The sequence below is a fragment of the Nestor notabilis genome, unplaced genomic scaffold, assembly GCF_000696875.1.
Source record: "Nestor notabilis isolate BGI_N333 unplaced genomic scaffold, ASM69687v1 scaffold11685, whole genome shotgun sequence".
Lineage (NCBI taxonomy): Eukaryota > Metazoa > Chordata > Aves > Psittaciformes > Psittacidae > Nestor > Nestor notabilis.
This window is the reverse complement of record NW_009930743.1, coordinates 725-15,620: the sequence shown is the minus strand read 5'-3', so window position 1 is coordinate 15,620 and position 14,896 is coordinate 725. Positions and strand designations below refer to the sequence as shown.

The 14,896-nt window shown below is 36.7% G+C and overlaps 1 pseudogene; it reads right to left on the bottom strand.

The window, feature by feature from the left end:
- The window catches only part of LOC104406547, a 30,062-nt pseudogene extending 17,730 nt beyond the window's left edge, over positions 1-12,332 (bottom strand).
- Positions 12,333-14,896: the final 2,564 nt, after the last annotated feature.

Genomic DNA, 14,896 nt, shown 5'->3' with positions numbered 1-14,896 from the left:
GGAATTCGTAAAAGCCCTTGAAGAAAATTAAATCCTTCCTAGCAATCTAAACACTTTTTTCTTATGTGCTATATTATATTGTGGAACACAAGGTCATTTATTTAAACTATTAAAAAGAAGATCTGAGCTAAGAACTTTTAAATTGGCCACTTTCAACCTTGCCACTCACTAGCTTGTTCATTCGGTCTCACCCTTTCTCGTGCATAGGGTTCAATCTGCTTTCCCTCATCACTCTACCCTCCATGGCCCTAGAAAGTGACTCACTGAGAAAATGTGTCACAATACAGTTAATTTAGATAGCCTTAAAAAAGAAGGGAGGCGGGGAATAGTCTTGCTTCAAAACACAAAGACCCATGAAAGGAAAAGCAATTAGAATTTACATTTGATTTTGGCCTTGATTTAATAGGCAAAATAAGTTAAAATTATATCAGCCAACAAAGATCATCTAAAGAAATCACCATGGCAATCAGAACCAGTGTACTTCCATTTTAAACAGAACCAAAATATAATATGCCAACAAATTAGAAAATTAAGCATTCCATATTACAATTTTAAAGTTGCAATTACAAGTTTACCTCATAGCTATAGGAACACATTTCAGTCTAGAAGCAATCTAAGCTTTTGTTATCTCAGGTGCATATGTACCGAAGAGGTGGGAATCTGCTGTTTTCACAAAAGGAACAGATGCTACCATTCTTTGCCACAGAGTTAGCAAATAATGAGCACTATTTGGAGCAAACTCCCAGTGCTCTAAGAAAACAAAACACACTTCTGTTAAAGCATCCCAGTGTGAAATTTTAGCTGCAAAACATGATGGATTAATTTAAAGTAGTGTTATCCATTCACGTAGCTACTGAAGGACCCAATCAGAACTGAGACAGACTATGGCACACATCAGATCCAGCATTACTTTAGGCACTCTTAACTCCTCTATGTAAAATCCAAGACTCAGACCTAGGCCTAGATTCTTAAACAATGCATGGTGAGATTTAAGCGCTATAAAAGGGCCATACAGAAATCCTAAATGCGGAGTGTGAAACTGCCCAGAGCCACCTAATAGGGAATATAAAGAATAAAAATGCATCTCACCTCTCTTTTATCCTCCAAGCTTACGGAGCTGCCATTGACAACTCAGGAATTCAAAGGTCAAAACCTTCTCCTAAAGGTCACAATCTTCAGCTGTTATCCTGAAGACCAGAGAAAGACTCTGGAGGAAATGCTAAAATAACAACTCTTTTATTACTCAAACAGCGCATGTGTCTATTTTGGTGTGCTTTCAAATGGATCTGTAGTATTTTTAACACTCTGAGAATCTTGACCATGCAATATGTGTCCTTCTCATACAGATGTGGGTCCCTCAAAAGTGTAGCCATTATTCCATGTAGCTTCTGAAGCCAGCTCAGATGGGAACTTTGCACCGAACAGCTCAGCATACGGACAATTGTGTGTGTGTGTAAACATATATATACATGGACAAAAGCACAACTCAAGAACCTAGCCAATGTAGGCACTTCGAAGTCTACATGGGAGCACAGGTGTTGAGTATTTTAGGGATGGATAAAGGGTGTAGTTTGTTGGATTTTTGTTTTTTGAGGGCAAGGACTAAGGTTGAAGGATTAACATTCATCTATGCCCTGCTTCAGTTGTCATTCTTTTCTTTAAACTGCTCCCATTACAAAACTGCATCAGAAAAGTGGGAACCAGTTCCAGAGAGCTTAGATTACACCTGAGTTACATCACTGACAAAATGTATTTCACGTAAAGACACATAAAGACAAGTGTCACCATTTCCTCACAACCACTACCTGGTTCCCACAAGGGAACAAGGACGCTTTGTCATTCAAAAGGCAAAACCAAATCTGTATATATTCTTACCTGCAGCCTAGTAATAGTGAAATCTGCTATTAAGTTGGATGATTTGGTGGTAATCTTTCACCATTACTGGCTCTCTCAGTTGATAGCTGGTCTTTAGCCGAGCCAAACACCAACAGAATTCATGGTAATTACCCAGATCAGATAAACCCTCAATAAGAAGCAGCAAATTTTCAGCAGTTAATAGTTTAATCTAATAGAAATTGTATAAGAAGTCTTGCTAACTGGGTGACAATTTTATTTGCATAGGAGTTTTGCTTTGTTTTGAATAGAAAAATCAAAGCAAACAGGTATCTGGCTGAAAGTGGTTTTGATCAGTTGAGTAGATTAATGAAAGCTGTAACTGGAACAACAAATTCACAACGTTTTACCATTTAAATTAAATCAAATAAAAATTAAAGAGATACCTGTGCATTTTCCAGGATGTGTTTCACTCCTTTGATCAGATTACCAAGACACCTAGCACATTCTGGGTTGTTGAATGAAGATCTCCTTGTAGAAGGAAACTGCACTAAACAAGGAAGTGCCTGAACAATAATAATAATAACAATACTACTATAAGATTAAAAAAAAATAAAATAAACTTTCAGAATAAATATATCTTGAATGTTTGGAGCAATCCATCCCATTGCTGTCTGTAGTACATTCTGCGGCTGAAGACTATTTTTGCAGCAATGTCTGTAACAATCACTGAACACTGATGTAGCTCAGCTTTAAAATTCCCCTTTACAACAGCTTCTGACTTCATCAAAATCATCAGGTGGATGTTTTCTATGTGGCTGAGTGGTGCTGAACTGGGGAAGGAGTGATTTGGATGCTTTCAGGTTCAGATATGAAAACTGGGGCTGAAGTTGAAAGAAAAGACATTTTGACTGGGCATTGAGCCAGAAGAACTCATAAAATGCTAATGCACAGAATAAAACAGTCTTTTGTATAAGGTATAGCTGTTAAAAGACTATTTTCCATCATTACTTGAGCGTAAATCACGATGTTTCACTTACTAACAGCATAGGTGGAAGGGAATGATACAAATCAAAAACCAGGTCCAAGGTCTCTGGCTCCAGGAAGACTACAGAAAAAGAGAAATTGTTTTTATCACTCTCTACAAGCAATAACTATCTTAATTTTAACCAAATCATCTTCTTTTTAACCAAAACAGTAAGAGATATCACTGTAACTGAGAATAAATTATGAATAGATGCATTAATTATTTCATTGTAAAATATCAAACAAAGCACCATACTCTTTTTATCACATTTAATCTGTGCTCTAGCTCATAAAGAATACTTCCCTTACTGCAGATGATGCAATACTTTGTCAGGTTTGCCATAGATGTAGGTAAACCGATTCCTTCAGGTTACTACAGTAGTACCCTAAGACAAGACACGTTCCAGATACTAAGGATTAGTTTAGTCTGTATTTAAAACAAGGCGAGTTTTTAAACAGAAGTTCCAAAGACTATCCTGAAGTCTACAGACTGATAAACAGAAGCAAATACTTTAAACAGTTACCAATACACTGAGGAACCATATCAAATGAACTACAACACAAATGAACTGCAACACTACCCAACACTTTATGAAGGGGTAACAACAGGGTAGAAGTTCACCAATAATTAATAATTAATAAATCCCACAAATGAAGTGATATTTCAAAGTTATTCCATTATAAGCATTATTTCATATGAAGACTCATGTAAAATAAAGCCTCACATCCTAAAGGAGATTAACCTTTGTTTTTTCTCTGTGTTTAATGACCAAACAAGACCCCTTCATGGCCAATTTGAAGTATCCGGGGAAAACCCTCCTCCCCTGAGGAGGAAGGAGCAGAGACATGTGATGAACTGACCACAATCCCCATTCCTCATTCCCCTGTGCAACTGGAGGGGAGGAGGTGGAGAATTCCGGACAGAAGTTGGGCCTGGGAAGAAAAGAGGGGTGGAGGAAGGTGTTTTAAGATTTGGGTTTATTTCTCATTACCCTACTCTGATTTTAGCTAGTAGTAAATTAATTTCCTCAAGTCAAGTCTGTTTTGCCCGTGATGGCCATAGCTAAGTGATCTCTCCCTGTCCTTACCTCGACCCACGAGCCTTTTGTTGTATTTTCTCTTCCCTGTGCAACAGAGGAGGGGAGAGACAGAGCGACTTTTGGGGGCACCCAGCCTCCAGCCATGGTCAGACCACCACAGGCATATTTATACTAGACCACCATCTGCACTGTATAACCCAGGAAGTCAAAGCTCTACAATCTAAGAGCCAAGATGCAACCCTTCTGCTGTATAAACTACTGTTACTATTTCTACTGCTTTATAACCCTTGTAGTGTCAGAATAAAAAGGTACTTTGAACAGAACAAGCTGTCTGAATTTGGAAGTATATACTCAACATACCGTGAGAACACATTTTATCCATCCCCTTCTATGATGACAACATTTTATCTTAAAGATGTTACTACCTCAAGATTACACACACAATATAAAGGCACTGAAAACAAACCTCAAATTCATTGGTCACTGATGCAGATTGTGAACATAACAGAGAAAAGTGACATAATTTTGTCTAGAAAAACAGTAAAATAAATGCAAATGCAACAACTCCATCTAGTTCATCTGTTCCTTATTTAGATTCAAAGTCACATCTCAAGTTTATTAACAGGAAGTTTTTAAATTCTGATGATAGGAATTTAAATCAACTGTGTGCCGTTAGATGCCTCATTAACTTGATAATAACTCTTGCACCACAATAGAATTGACACTAAATTATGAATTCAGCTTTGAAATCAATAGAATTTTTGTATGTCTTCTATAAACAAAACTTGTTTTGCCACCAATCCTCTCAGTGGGATTGGTGGCAAATCCTCAGTTTAACCTCTTGGGATTATTTTAGTGATCCCACACTCGTTAGTTATGGTTATGGAATTAGTTAGTTGTGTGAGTGTATTTTTCAGTGTATTATTCACTGAAATATTTCTAAACCCAGACTCCGCTACTGAAGTTGGCATTTTAAAAATACAAATTCTAATTTTATGTTTCTGTCTGGAAATCTGTGTGATATCACTCAAACAAACCTTTCAACATATGAGAGACTAAGAAAATACCTGTTGACTAGCTGAGCTTGAAGAAAGCTAGGAACCTGCTGCAAGATGCAGGTTCTCACACCTACATTTATTGTTTTGATGTGTAACAGGGTTTACTATATCTAAGAAGATTCTTCCAAAATATCCAGTTCTTTTAAATTATACATGATTTCTCCATTAGTGTTCAATCCCAACACTGATTTAAAACATCCTGTTTACATCAGCAGAGCATTCCGTCGTCAGAGATGAGGGTTAACACACTATTTAATTGCTCTATATACTAAACAAATACACTGCTTGTCACCTGAGCACTGGCAGCTGACCACACATGCCCTTTAAACCTACTGCTAATGTGAGGTAAAACATGCTAGTTAGACTAAAAACATACTGTGAAAGAAATTTAAGTTAACACAGTTTCTCTTGGTTTTTTTACAGCAGCAACTCAGTCACAACTCTCACCCTTGAGATGGTACCATTATCCACTGATCCACTGAGATGGCATCTGTGTTTAAATTCTTAGCTTAAGCGCCTGTGTTCAAATTTCAACACCCCATTTCATTTGGTTTTCAGAAAAAACAAATAAACCAGCACTCCCAAGTGTCAAAGAATAGAAATGAGGCAACATTCAAAAAATAAACTGCAAAGAGTTGCTTGAGCTTAAGAGAATTGTACCAATTCCACTGCTATGGAAGGCCTCGATCAACACAAAATGGAAAGTGCAAATTCCAGCCTTGATCTCAGTTCAACCTACCTGGTCCTGAGAGACCTAGTTTACAGTGTGCAATTCTTCACCACCTCCCGTCAAGGCTCTTGAGAGGCTGCAGCCTGTATTACCCCAAAATGCTACAGAGAGGTTAAGAGAACTAGTGAAGGAGAAAACCACTTTGACCAAATATGACTGTGCTGCCATACCACAAGGTAGAGCATTTGTCTGTCTTCCTGGTCACTCCTAGTTTAATAAACAATGCTTTAGCCACTACTGAGATGGTAGACCCAACAAAACTGAGACGTAATCAAGAAAAACATTAAAAAAGAAGACAAGCTCAGAATTTAGACAGTTCATTCTTCATGGCAAGATATAAAAAAAGACATGGCACAGAGAGAAAGACAGAGACAGCAACAGACACACAGCAAGGGAGGATTGTAATTTTACGGTCACTTGAGCTTGACTGGGTGTCACATAATCCATCTAAGTACAGAATTCCTAAACTCAGAAAAGATTAAGGACTCAAACTGGGACAATTATGATGTTAATGATTAAGGTGCAACTATAAAGAGCCTCACCTCCTTCAAAAGTGAGCACACAAGCATCAGTATGTCCTTTAGAGAGGTGTCACAGAATGAGGTAGCAATTTTACGATGTTTTGCTGAAGGTCTCAAATAATCAGCCTAAGAAAAGTTAGGACAGAATAAACAATGCTCCCTTCTTTGCCATAACTGTGACAGATATATCTGACGGATTATTTGACACTAAAAATTAAATTTATAGTCCAGCATTAAATACAGATCTTGACAGCTTCCTGAAGCCCTTCGTTTTTATCCTTCAAGGTTGTATCTCTGGATGGAAAGCCCTGAGGCACTTCCTCAGTTTAAGATGTAGGCAAAAGAATATCATTAGCAGAAATACACTTGAATTTCATCACTCACTTTGCTTTACTAGTTCTAGTGACTGCGATGAGAGAAATTTACCCTGTAACAGATACGGCATGTATCTGGTACTGGTAGAATCCCTGCACCACGAATTTCTAGTCTGTCTTTCTATTTTGATAGGGAGAGAAAGGTGTGTATTAATCCCTTCATGCCCAAGAAATCTTTCTCCAGCCATTTTTCTGAAGGGCAGAAACATTCAACACATTGCTTCATGAGCAATACATACATCTCTTGTGGAAGGAAAAAAAAAACAAACCAACAAACATGCTTACTAGATTCATTTCCTGAGTCAATTCTGAGAGAATCATTACTCCTATTATGTAATGGTCCACAGTGCCCTACAGAAAAAGACAAACAGGAACGCTCAAACATCACAGCTTGTAGTTAGTGTTTTCCAGCATCTCTAGAATCAGACAATTTTCTATTTTCCAACATTTCTAGAATCAAGAGGAATTTTTAGGCTGAGATATCCTAAGCTGTTTAGAAGACTTTCATGCCAAATTCTATCAACATCAGCAGAACTAGACCTTCAAACTTCCTACGTAGCTGTGAAAAAATCATTATCATGATTTAAGAATCGTGTGATTAATTGCATCTGAAAATAAGACTGTAAGTAACACATTAAAATCATCTGCTATTAGGGCTCGTCACTGAGCCAGGGGGAAGATCTCTACGTCTACTTCCACAGCTGCAGTCTGCAGCCTCAGCTCCCCTAGTGTTCAAAAGACAATGTCATCCTTGTCAAAATCTTGATATTTGTCACAACCACACTCATTTTTGCAACTTCACCCGAAGTTCAACTTATGAAGCAGTAGAGAAAATTTTAGAGAACTCTCAGGCAACATTTACATTGCTGCCCTTTCTGCATTCAGTAAGATTAAATATCCTATTCTGCAAGTTGAACAGAACTTCCATTTACATTTCACATTTTTAAAATAGTCTATATGAACGTTCCTTGCATCACACCAGCCTACATACATGGAAAATGCAACCTCCCCTTTCCCACAGGTGTGAAAAGCTGTGTGGTGACTTATGAATGAGCTGGGAACAGAACTGCAGTCCTAGCTGCTAACCCTTTTTCCTATATTAAATCACACTCAAGTTCACACTGGATGAACTTTAACCTGCAATGCTAATGCATATGTATTTGAAACTACCATATGCTAATTATTAACATATATTAGTATTGTTTAGGGATTATTTTTTACATTTTTATCTAAAATTTAATTCACTTGTAGATCTATGGCTTAATTTTCTTTTCTACAGGAATTCTTAATTTAAGTAAAGAAATCTCTTAAGCAGCTAAATTTTGTATTTAAATCTCTACTCTTAATGAGCTACACACTGAAGACTCACACTGCAATCAGTTTAATAATAAATGCAAAATCCAATTACAGTACATTCATAAAAATAACTGCAAACTGGCTGAGAATCATACTCGAGTTGGTTTTTAATAAACAGAATATTGCAACTTATCTTTTATTAGCCATTCCCAATGTAACTCAAAAAGTACATTAGTTTGAGCAGTACTGAAAACAAAGATGGAAAAACAAATCAGAAATTCACTGGCAAGAAACACAAACTGTTAACTTCCTATCTTCTTGCTGAGTTGCCAGGATCACCAACACACGCATACATAACGGATCATTTTGGAAGTAAATCTCCCAATAGCTTAAATTTCCTGATTATTTTTTTCTCAAAATAAGCACTAGGCTTTATGCTCACACAGACACTCAGAAAGATTAAGCTGTATTACACTCTTAAAGCAGATTAAACACCTCCCAGAAAACTTTTTAAGAACCTTTCTATACATGTTAAATTTTCTTTTTGAAATAACCATGATATAACCAAGTCTAGCTAATAACCCACAACAGCCAACCACTTTCTTCAAACTTACTTCACAGAAGATGCTATTTATCCTATATCTTTAGCCACTCTGTCTGATAGTGCTTACTCCAGAATTGACCTGTAAGCTTGCAAAGTGAACAGTTCACAGCAAATGACTGCATTCTGACATTAGAGGAAATTACTTCCAATTTTCAAATCCTATGTACCAAGAACACCTTCCTATCCTATAATACATCTTTCTAACAGTGACCGATGCAGGGAAAAGAAATATAAACCAAGAACATTCCTGCCTCATCGAGTTACTGGAGAGGGAAGATGAGCAATCTGTCCTCCTAAACTTTCCCATATCCCTATCTAGAATGTGTTTATGTTAGATTTAAATGCATATGCTAAAATAGGCAAAGTTATAAAAACACTCTAAATTTATTATCTCCCTATATTGTACACTATAATCCTAGATGAGATGAAATGTCTCTTGGTTTATTTTTTTATTTTCACTCTTCTTTACATGTATGGAGAGAGAACATACATATATGCAGGTGTCTCAGTGCTCATGCACACCAATATGAGACATCAATTTCTCATGAAGTGAAAAAGAAAGGGGGCCTTTTTCCCTGTGGATCCCTGTTATGGGACCACAACCACATAACAGGTACATACAATGTTCTGTAATTTTGTGTACTTTTGTGTTCTACTTCATAAAAGCTCCATAAGCTTTCCTCAGTAACTTCAGAGAAAGGGATATAAAATTTTCTGCTAAAAATTACATTGCAGGTGCGGTCCCACTACTCATACACAAAAGCAACAATGTAAGACTGTAACAGTGAACACTCCAACAACTTGTTTATAAAGATGTCTTTTTGATCCATGACAGGCACATGAAAAAATACAGTTCTACAACTGAACAGTTTGGCACAATTTTAGCAGTTATTATTACAAGAATCACAGACTCATGGTTTAAAGCACTGGACAGTCTGACTTTTCAGATGGTGCAGTATCAGGTAACGAGGTAACTGGAGCTAACACTATCAGAAATGTATCTCCGCATCAGTTGAAGAAAAAAAGAAGAGGCAATATACAGAATGGCCTGACAACAGGGACTGATGGCTTACAACCACACTGCTCTGGAGAAAGAAAACCAACAAAAATCATGACAGCACTATGAATACTGTGAGGCATCAAACCCCACAACCTCACACAGTACAAAACCCACACTGCTTCTTTACTGTAGGGAGATCTTCAATTTTAAGCAATGCTTTTCACACTTTTCCCACCCAAGTGTGTAACTAAGTGACAAAACATACCAATCACTAAAAAGGAAGAGGTCCAAACAGAAAAAAATGGCAGACGTGAAGGACTGTTTCCTACCTGCAAAAATTTTTTTTACATCAGCAATAATGACTCTGAAGATGAGCTGATCTTTTAGTACCTTAAACCATCCTGATTTTGTAATTTTAGCAATGACTTGAACAAGAGCTTGGATGACAAAAGGAGCCAGTCTGGGTTGAGTTGCTACATAGTTCAGAATGTAACTTCCCGTAAAGCAGCATTTTATAATCAGCAACAAAAGTCTTCTGAAAAGAAAATTAAGTGGTTCTAACAGAAACTCAAAGTATGGATTTTTTTAAAAACTATATTCTTATGGGTAATATAATAACTGTAAGTTATGTCAAATCATTAAATACAGCTCAACATGTAGCAACACAAAGCACTTACATACATCATCATTTTTCTAGGACACGTGATGACAGTTTGTGAATTCAGAGAACTCTAGCGGGTAAAACAGTAACTTTTCACTAAGGACCCATATACTGGGCACTGAGTATTTCACTATGTAAAAGCAGCTCTCACAGCCAACTCAAGATACACAAAGTGTTTTCAGACGAGTTCCTGCTTCATGTTCTCAATTCAACCTAGAACATCCCTCTAGGTAATGCATACTGCAGATGCAGAAATTCCTCTCTAACTAGAAGGAAGCTAACCTGTTTCAAAAGCTGTTGAAATGTGTATAATTAAAGTTGATCCAAGTTTATTTTTACCTAAAAGTACACTGAAATCTTTCATCAGAACAGGCTGATTCTCAGCCATGCCTTTCAGAGTACTGCTGTCCACAGAACTGATTCAACGGTGCAGATGTGCTAAAAACCCAAACTGAATCATATGCTCCTCGTGCAAAGCCTTTCGCTATTAAAGACCTACCACATACCTGCTTACTCTTTTAGGATACAGCAGTGACTTTAACATAAATCCTGAAAAGTAAGAATTTTGTAGGATCTTAATCCTGCAAGTAAGAACCTGCCCTGGCATGACTTCTGCAAAGGTTAAGAGCTGATCATGAGCAATGTTACCTGCGACTGGCAGGTGTACTAACAGTATCTGCAACTTTGATCCTTTACAAAAACATACTAGATGTCTTCAGCATCTTGTGGGATAAGTACAAAGCTTATCTTGAAAATGAATTAATCTGAGCTAACACATTTAATTTTGAAAATAGGAAATGCTATTTGTGAGCTAACTGCAGAGAAATGAGGAAACATCTCTCATTCACCTTTATGTTCACTCTTTCACAATGACTACCTTATTCATAACAGGATTGGCAAATGGCAAGAACTAGAGGAAAAAACAGACTATCCACCAAATGGTTACTGTCCTAAGAGGAAGTTTTAGATCCAACTTATATAAGGAATTTGAATCACAAACATTACTTATGAATGTCAATCCTTTGTTTGACAGGTAATAGAGATGCCCTGCTTACAAGCTTAGACAGGCATGTTGCTGCTAGAAGCTGAGTATAGGATGTCTACAAAAGCGCATCAAAAGATACTATTAAATAAATAGCTAATTGAAGGCAGGGACAATAAGTCAAAATCTGATAAATAATCAATAGGTCAGACTGGTTACCAGGCTTTAGTTAGTATTTGGCTTGGGTGCCAAAAACTTACAAAAGATTTGTTTTAGTAGTATCTTTTTTTCATTCTAAACAAGCCTAAATTACAAAACACTAATAAAAAAGCAGAGACCTAAAATCACCATCTCTTTTGATGTAAACCATTCATCTAAAAGTGATTTCGCTATTCAGTGGCATTCTTTAGTTTTGAAACCTGTTTCTAAATCACTTGATAATTTAGAACCATGAGATGATTATTATGGGTCCAGTCCTAGATTAAAGACATTTTTTTAATGTTTCCTCTTTTTCTGTCTCTGTCTTTTTGAATTATTTGAAAAACACAGCAAGAATTATACTAGACTTAGCTTGGACTATCAAATAAGAATCAACTCACCTATCACTTTATCTAGAGTTAAAAGAGAATGGTTTAAACTAACAGCCAACAGATAAGCACTTTAGGTATTTTTTTTTTATTTTTTATTTCCTGTCACTGTAGCTAGTAGCCAGAAACAAGAACAAGGTGATGTTCAAGCACCAGCTTACACCACGCTGTGTCCTCACACTGCTCTACAGATGACACAACCCCTGACTGCAACCCTTCTGAAAGTCCTGAAAGCTAAAATGCTTTCCCTTTTTGTCCCTGACATCTCTAACAGAAGCTATTGGCACTTCCACAGAGACCATCTCCAAATGAAAAAAATTCTAGAATCATTTATGAAACAGAATATGTAGAAAAAAAAAAGAGAAAAGCATTTTGCCTTTATTGTCTTGACACGGTAATGGCCCACAATTGAGGAACATATGTGAGCTTCCACAAGCATAATTACATTTATGGATAACACTTGAGATACTTACTGTTCCTTGTTCTAATAGAAGCTGGCATTGGCTAAGACACCTTGGGCTGTCAGTAAGCTCTAAGACTACTTACACAGCTTGCATTCGCTGTGCTAGATCAGTTCCTTCATAAAGGTGGTTACACAATACTTCTAGTTCTGCCAGACTCTGTTAGGAAAGAGCACAATTGAAACTTTCATGAAGAATTTTCAACCACATAGATTTCCTGAAGTATTTATAAACCTAGATACTATACCAGTAACATGAACTGTTACCTATGTTAAGCTTTCCAGTTGATTTACATTTAAATAACAAAAAACTAGGAGGCTTTCCATGACAAGAAGCAAAAAGTAACACTGAAAATTAAGTTGCCATTTCTTATTCTCTCAGCTACCAAAGTATTTCTTACTATGGTTCAATGGCCCTATTTTTCTGAGTCTTCAGATGGTAATTCCATCTCTTTTCCAAAGACAGATGAAAAGATAGGGCACAGTGAACACTTTGAGTTATGCTATTTGGAAAACTTCTGGCAATTTTCTTTTAAAAGCTGTAATTACTCATTAAATAAATGCATCTGGAAAAAATTAGAACTGTCTATAATTCTTGATGCAAGTATCAGTGGTAGTGAAACTACAATAGCAACGAAAGAGCTAAAATTCCTCTCTATTAAGAAGGCGAAAAAAATTCTCTTTGGTAAAGAAGGTGCATGCAGGGGACCTCTCTCTCCTACATGAGGGATATGATTTATATATACTAGTCACTCTCACAGGATAGATTAACCCTCTGACCATGTTTTGGGATCATTAGACAAACAGAAGTTTTAGCATCCACCAGGTTCCCAAAGCCTGTGTGACTCTCAGCAAGAACCAGCCACGTCATTAGAGGGTACCCAGTAAATAGCTCAGGTCTCGAGCATGGCCTAGAAAGGAAAGAGAAACCACAGTATTTGACCAGTCTCATTTAAAAGTCAAAATCCTGTTCACTAGCCCTTCCAAGAAGATGTTTTGTACTTTAAATAAGATTCGTTTTGGCACAGTCTAGCATGCCGAAATGTCTTTTAAAAATCCAAGACAGCAACGGTGTTTTGGCCACAAAAGTACCCTTGGTTTTGTAAACCAAAGCATATCATTTCCTAGAGAAAAAAAAAATCCCAAACCATCATCATGGCCTTTTCCCCATTTTTATTGTTGTGCATATTGAGTCTCTGGCTTTGATCAGCTTTTTCTGAATTTCAGCAATAATGACATTTTAAGAGTCCCTGATTTTCAGTCAAAAAGGAGAAATGTACTTGTTCCTTTGGAGAAATTTTAAGAAATAACACATTTGCTTCTGCAATGAACAGGTCAAATACCTCAAAGGCTTAACAGAGACATCTTTTGATTTTGGTTCCCTCCCACTATGTTCAGAGAGAGTAAATGAAAAATAAGGAACAGGTAACAATCCCAGCAATGTAATTTTAAATTAAGCAAGAGCCATGCCAATTAAAGTGAAAATTAACTTAAAATTAACTTACAAAATGCAAGTACACATCCTATGGAAAACAACATCAAACCCATATAATCAGGATAAAACATGGAAATAAGGACACCTAGCAAAGATAGCCTTCAGAGAATGCATCTTTCCAAAATGGAATAGTTCCATTATGATCTGAGCAGCATCAACCGAATTGTCATCTCATAACCAGCAAAAGTTAAAGACCCTTCTATATGTGATCTGAAATTTGACCTTCAAGTCCAGACAAATCTGGCAGCAAGCTTGAGAAAGTCCAGAATACAACTGGGATGGATATCAGCCCAAACACCAGGGTCTAAATCACCTGAATACTAACTGTCATTAAAACAGCAAATAATTTATAAGTTGGCTAACAAATCATTTATACACAAAGAATTGATGGTGGATTTCAAGAACACAGGCACTTTAAAGTACTATGTTAATATATTAAGGTTACACCAAAATTTAGAAATGTAGGCTAAGGATCAGGACTAACTTCTTGCTGACAAGTTAAAAGTGAAGCATTTTATCTTAGTGACAATGAGGGAATTTTTAAAGCAAGCCTGAAAAAATCCCTAGGTAACAATCTTTAGAGAAAAGTTGGTTTATCGGATACTGAGACTGATGACCTGCAGCACTTTGAAATGCTTTATCTGGATGTGTTTCGTCTCAGGAGAATGTTAAAACAAAGTTTCTTATTGGTAGACTTGAGGTATGGCCAGAAATCACTCAGAATGCTCAGACCGCCAAGGAACTTTTTACATGTTCTCTGGGTTATACTGTATGTGTAGTACCAAGGAAACATGCTGATTTTGATTCAGATAGTGAAACCAAAAAATACAACCTGAAATCAGCAAATACAACCATCTTGTGTACAATACCAACTCAGCTGACCAATAATACTCTGAGAAACCAATGAAAAGTCAAAAACTAGCTATTTGTATTATATATGTATTTTCTTCAAGAAAACAGAAGACTGTCACAATTCCTTTTTTACTGCATGTGAAATGGATGCCTTCAGATCCCTCCTTCACTCAAACCCTCATCAATAGCTGAAAGGTGATTCCTAAGAAAACAACACTTGTATCAATGAAGAAGATCTACCAGTTAGATGCTGGCTGTTTTAAGCAAGACATGGGTAGAAACAGATCCGTGTAAGTGGCATTTTGGATCACAAAGTGTAATTTTTTCCAAGAAACAGCTTCATACCCTAATGAAAAAGGTTAGATACTGTGATTGAT